Raw genomic sequence first — 6,808 nt, forward strand, 5'->3', positions numbered from 1 at the left:
TGTTTCCCCTCCACCTGCTATTAGAAGTGATGGAGGCTGGCAACATGTTTCCCCTCCACCTGCTATTAGAAGTGATGGAGGCTGGCAACATGTTTCCCCTCCACCTGCTATTAGAAGTGATGGAGGCTGGCAACATGTTTCCCTTCCACCTGCTACTTCAATAGAGAGAGACTGTGTTTCACTGAAAAATTGTCTATTGTATAATCTCTGTTAGGAACAAATATTTTGGTTCCAGTCAGTGCTTTGGTTCCTGTGTCAAAAAAGGTTAGTGTCAACATTCAACTGTTCTTCCTGGGGAACCCACACTGTCCCAGATAGAGCATTGGTCTGTAATATTCCAATAAATCAATGTTGTTCACTGGTGAGATGGAATTGAATCACAACGTTTTCTTATTTTTCTCTCTCCAAATGTTCCTACATTTGTTTATAACATTTTAGAGTCTAGAAACACAGAAGACTAATGATATATCTCACAGGAGTCATGGATCTCTTCTCACTACTCCATGATGGCTCTCTGCTCTGCAGGGGCTTATTCCCCCATCTCCAGACCCAGCTGGCTCAGGCCCCGGGCTGGCCCTTACTGGGCTGGCTGGCGACAGACTGGCCTCTCCTCTCCTCAGCCCAGCACCAGAGGGAACGAATTTCTGTTTTTCTGGGACGGTAATGTTTGGATTGAAGCAAGTTATGTCAAGATCATTAGATCCATTTATAACGGTGACAGGATGATCACATGCTACCATGAGTAATAAACAAGCTGTGTGTTTCAGTACTGGTTTTAGTCATGATCTTAGGTTAACTCCATGGGATCTTAATTGAACTATAGGGTATTACATCATCTGGAATATCAGGCAACACTGTGTATAACCATGGAAACTGCAACAACATGACAGTAACAGAGTGTCTTATTTTCTGCGAACATGAACAGTGTATACAGTGTAGTTTGTTACATGTTTCATTTCTCCATCACATGATTCAGACTCGGCCCAAACAATGATGTAAGGTGTTATTCTCCTATGTTTACTGCTGAATAATCTCCTGATTAGAACTTTATGAGCTGTCAGTGTGTGTATGTGACTCCCTGGTTGTGAGACTGGGTTAACCGCTTTACTCTTGACAGTCTCAGACCCTTTTCACACTATCATGCCAACCTGAACCCTACTGAGCTGGCTCAGATATCAGACCCTTTTCACACTATCATGCCAACCTGAACCCTACTGAACAGGCTCAGATATTTTAGTTTCACATTGTCATTTGCAGGATTGTTCCAGCAACTATGGTGGTTGGATGCAGAACCAGGCCAGCGCAGCTGAGTTCAGCTCAGCCTGTCTCGGCTCGGTTCGGTTCAACTCAGTAGTGTAAAAAGGGTATTAGAGAGCGGTCGGAGCTGGCTGGGCTGCAGGCAGAGCCCAGATGTTCCACAGATGATTACAGTAGGCTTCAGGAACGTAGTTCTGGAGGAAGAGGAGGAGGAGCGGGGAGGTGGGGGGGGGGGGGGGGGGGGGGGGGGGGGGGGGGGGGGGGGACAGGATGAGGAGCGAGGGAGAGAAGGAGGGGGGAGGAGGAAGAGGGAGGAGGGATTCTGCTGCTACATCAAACACCTCCACTGTATCTGTGGCCAGACAGGCTTTAGAGATGACATTTCACTGTAACAATACAGACCTCCAGACAGCCTTTAGAGATGACATTTCACTGTAACAATACAGACCTCCAGACAGCCTTTAGAGATGACATTTCACTGTAACACTACAGACCTCCAGACAGACTTTAGAGATGACATTTCACTGTAACACTACAGACCTCCAGACCAGCGTTTCTTTCTGTGTGTGTGTGTGTGTGTGTGTGTGTATACAGGAACCATGTGTGTGTGTGTGTGTGTGTGTGTGTGTGTGTGTGTGTGTGTGTGTGTGTGTGTGTGTGTGTGTGTGCGTTTACAGAGGGGTGTCCTGGTTATAAAGGGGAGGAGTCCAGCAGGTGGGGGATGGCTTAGAGAGTTTATAAGAGAGCTGTCCACATCATGTTCTTCTACAGAGCTTCAGTCATACTGGAATACTACCACACACTGTTCTGGTCTGGTCTAATCTGATCTAGTCTGGTCTGGTCTGGTCTGGTCTGGGGATAAACAGCTCACATCTCAGCTTCACAGTCAGGTAGAGTATCTACAGATAAACCAGCTGTAATCACTGGATATTAGGGATCAATATTCAATATTATTTGATTGATATTATATTTATTTACAGAGGAAAATGTTTTCTATTGTGAAACCATCATCCACTGGATATCTGCATGCCAAATGGAATGTGAACATGAACTAGTCTGAAAATAATGACTGTGTAAATAATATGACAATATAACATCACATCAACTTCAGATAATATATTGATTCTGCATGTAACTGATGGCGGGTTATTCTGTGCCGAACTGTAGTAACAACTTCCAGTTCAGCCAATCACATAATGATGGTGTTTTATCTGCTTTTGCCCAGAGAGACTATTCTCTGATAATCACCATTTGGGTCTGAGGGCTGGACTACAAAGACACAGACTAATCATCTACAGAACCAGGTCCAATCTCATCTATTCATCAACTATGACATGCTAACCAGTTCAGCATCTATCGTGTTTTTACTGTGTTCTGCACCTGTTGTCACTGAGAGTTGACACTGGTTCCAGATCCTCACATGTAGGCTTGTCTATGTCAGACATAGTGGAGGGGTTGAATGAATTATGTTGTTGTTGTTGATTATGTTGTTGTTGTTGTTGGTTGTGAGGATGATGATGATGATGATTATGATGATATTGTTGTTGTTGATGTTGATGATGATGATGATGATGATGATGATGATATTGTTGTTGTTGATGTTGATGATGATGATGATGATGATGATGATGAGGATGATGTTGTTGTTGTTGATGATGATGATGATGATGATGATGATGATGATGTTGTTGTTGTTGTTGTTGTAGTTTTCCTGAGGAAGATGATGATGAGGAGGGTTCTAGCCCTGCTGTCTCTGCTCTCTCTGTGTGTCTCTCAGAAGTGGAAGCAGGAGACATCAGAGTGGGATAGAGGTGAGGTAGACCAGTTACAGTCACTAGTATGTAATCTACTTCCTGTATGTGTAGAGTCTCTTTGATACAGGTAAGGCAGACCCAGACACAGTCACTAGTATGTAATCTACTTCCTGTATGTGTAGAGTCTCTTTGATAGAGGTAAGGCAGACCAGACACAGTCACTAGTATGTAATCTACTTCCTGTATGTGTAGAGTCTCTTTGATAGAGGTAAGGTAGACCAGACACAGTCACTAGTATGTAATCTACTTCCTGTATGTGTAGAGTCTCTTTGATACAGGTAAGGCAGACCCAGACACAGTCACTAGTATGTAATCTACTTCCTGTATGTGTAGAGTCTCTTTGATAGAGGTAAGGTAGACCAGACACAGTCACTAGTATGTAATCTACTTCCTGTAAACATTTACATTTACATCATTTAGCAGACGCTCTTATCCAGAGCGACTTACAAATTGGTGCATTCAACTTATGATAGCAAGTGGGACAACCACCTTTTTATTTTATTTATTATTATTATTATTATTATTATTATTATTATTATTATTATTATTATTATTATATATATTTGTTATTTTTTTATGGGGGGTGGGGGAAGAAGGATTACTTTATACTATTCCAGGTATTCCTTAAAGAGGTAGGGTTTCAAGTGTCTCCGGAAGGTGATCAGTGACTCCACTGTCCTGGCGTCGTGGGGCAGCTTGTTCCACCATTGGGGTGCCAGAGCAGTGAATAGCTTTGACTGGGCTGAGCGGGAACTGTGCTTCCGTAGAGGTAGGGGAGCTAGCAGGCCAGAGGTGGATGAAAGTAGTGCCCTCGTTTGGGTGTAGGGTCTGATCAGAGCCTGAAGGTAAGGAGGTGCCGTTCCCCTCACAGCTCCATAGGCAAGCACCATGGTCTTGTAGTCTCCCGAGTGGCGCAGTGGTCTAAGGCACTGCATCGCAGTGCTAGCTGTGCCACTAGAGATCCTGGTTCGAATCCAGGCTCTGTCGTAGCCGGACCGGGAGACCAATGGGGCGGCGCACAATTGGCCCAGCGTCGTCTAGCGTAGGGGAGGGAATGGCCGGCAGGGATGTATCTCAGTTGGTAGAGCATGGCGTTTGCAACGCCAGGGTTGTGGGTTCGTTTCCCACGGGGGTATACAAAAATAAATAATAATAATAATAATAATGTAAGTCGCTCTGGATAAGAGCGTCTGCTAAATGACATAAATGTAGATGCGAGCCTCAACTGGAAGCCAGTGGAGTGTGCGGAGGAGCGGGGTGACATGAGAGAACTTGGGAAGGTTGAACACCAGACGGGCTGCATCGTTATGGATAAGTTGTAGGGGTTTAATGGCACAGGCAGGGAGCCCAGCCAACAGCGAGTTGCAGTAATCCAGACGGGAGATGACAAGTGCCTGGATTAGGACCTGTGCCGCTTTCTGTGTAAGGTAGGGTCGTACTCTGCGAATGTTGTAGAGCATGAACCTGCAGGATCGGGTCACCACTTTGATGTTAGCGGAGAACGACAGGGTGTTGTCCAGGGTCACGCCAAGGTTCTTTGCACTCTGGGAGTTGACACAATGGAGTTGTCAACTGGGATAGGATAAAGGAATCCTTCTACCCCCCCCCCCCCCCCCCCCCCAATTGTAAAGTGGTTATCCCACTGGCTATAGGGTGAACGCACCAATTTGTGAGTCGCTCTGGCTAAGAGCGTCTGCTAAATGACGTTAATGTGCCCTTGAGCAAGGCACTTAACCCTAATTGCTCCTGTAAGTCGCTCTGGATAAGAGCGTCTGCTAAATGACTAAAATGTAAATGTAAATGTAATCATGGAGCGGGCAGTCCTTCCCCGGGAGGAAGAGCAGCTCCGTCTTGCCAAGGTTCAGCTTGAGGTGGTGATCCGACATCCACACTAATATGTCTGCCAGACATGCAGAGATGCGATTCGCCACCTGGTTATCAGAACGGGGAAAGGATAACATTAATTGTGTGTCGTCTGCGTAGCAATGATACAAGACAGAGCCAAGTGACTTGGTGTATAGAGAGAATAGGAGAGGGCCTAGAACTGAGCCCTGGGGGACAACAGTGGTGAGAGCACGTGATGCGGAGACAGATTCTCACCACGCCACCTGGTAGGAGCGACCTGTCAGGTAGGACGCAATCCAAGAGTGAGCAGCGCCGGAGATGCCCAACTCGGAGAGGGTGGAGAGGAGGATCTGATGGTTCACAGTATCAAAGGCAGCGGATAGGTCTAGAAGGATAAGAGCAGAGGAGAGAGAGTTAGCTTTAGCAGTGCGGAGAGCCTCCATGACACAGAGAAGAGCAGTCTCAGTTGAATGACCAGTCTTGAAACCTGACTGGTTTGGATCAAGAAGGTCATTCTGAGAGAGATAGCAGGAGAGTTGGCTAGAGACGGCACGCTCAAGAGTTTTGGAGAGAAAAGAAAGAAGGGATACTGGTCTGTAGTTGTTGACATCGGAGGGATCGAGTGTAGGTTTTTTGAGGAGGGGCGCAACTCTCGCTCTCTTGAAGACGGAAGGGACATGGCCAGCGGTCAAGGATGAGTTGATGAGCGAGGTGAGGTAAGGGAGAAGGTCTCCGGAAATGGTCTGGAGAAGAGAGGAGGGGATAGGGTCAAGCGGGCAGGTTGTTGGGCGGCCCGGCCGTCACAAGTCGCAAGATTTCATCTGGAGAGAGAGGGGAGAAAGAAGAAGAATAAAGCATAGGGTAGGGCAGTGTGAGCAGGACCAGCGGTGTCATTTGACTTAATAAATGAGGATCGGATGTTGTCAACCTTCTTTTCAAAATGGTTGACGAAGTCATCCACAGAGAGGGAGGAGGGAGGGGGAGGAGGAGGATTCAGCAGGGAGGAGAAGGTGGCAAAGAGCTTCCTAGGGTTAGAGGCAGAGGCTTGAAATTTAGAGTGGTAGAAAGTGGCTTTAGCAGCGGAAACAGAGGAAGAGAATGTAGAGAGGAGGGAGTGAAAAGATGACAGGTCCGCAGGGAGTCTAGTTTTCCTCCATTTCCGCTCGGCTGCCCGGAGCCCTCTTCTATGAGCTCGCAATGAGTCGTCAAGCCACGGAGCAGGAGGGGAGGACCGAGCCGGCCGGGAGGATAGGGGACATAGAGAGTCAAAAGATGCAGAAAGGGAGGAGAGGAGGGTTGAGGAGGCAGAATCAGGAGGGAGAAGGATTTAGCAGAGGGAAGAGATGATAGGATGGAAGAGGAGAGAGTAGCGGGAGAGAGAGAGCGAAGGTTGCGACGGCACATTACCTTCTGAGTAGGGGCAGAGTGAGTAGTGTTGGAGGAGAGCGAGAGAAAAAAGGATACAAAGTAGTGGTCGGAGACATGGAGGGGAGTTGCAGTGAGATTAGTAGAAGAACAGCATCTAGTGAAGACGAGGTCAAGCGTATTGCCTGCCTTGTGAGTAGGGGGGGACGGTGAGAGGGTGAGGTCAAAAGACGAAAGGAGTCTCTTTGATAGAGGTAAGGTAGACCAGACACAGTCACTATTATGTAATCTACATACTGTATGTGTGTAGTCTCTTTAATAGAGGCACGGCAGAACAGACACAGTCACTAGTTTGTAAACTACTTCCTGTATGTGCTTGTAGAGTCTCTTATGTAGCACACTTCAAGCAGTATGTTCTATACATCCATTGATATTGAATAGATATTGTGTTCTAATAGCTTGTTATCTTCAAGACATGAACAGCCAGTGGTACAGTACAGTATAGTCTACCTTCTGTATCTGGGTGG

The 6,808-nt window shown here is 46.6% G+C and overlaps 1 long non-coding RNA gene across 1 annotated transcript; it reads left to right on the top strand.

Moving 5' to 3' along the window:
- The first annotated feature begins 2,086 nt into the window (after window positions 1-2,086).
- Window positions 2,087-3,056, top strand: LOC311124507. The gene is made up of 3 exons (XR_014612766.1): window positions 2,087-2,147; window positions 2,483-2,561; window positions 2,964-3,056. It is a non-coding gene; the product is annotated as an uncharacterized lncRNA (long non-coding RNA).
- Window positions 3,057-6,808: the final 3,752 nt, after the last annotated feature.

This window comes from Coregonus lavaretus (genome assembly GCF_964263955.1).
Source record: "Coregonus lavaretus genome assembly, contig: HAP1_SCAFFOLD_387, whole genome shotgun sequence".
Lineage (NCBI taxonomy): Eukaryota > Metazoa > Chordata > Actinopteri > Salmoniformes > Salmonidae > Coregonus > Coregonus lavaretus.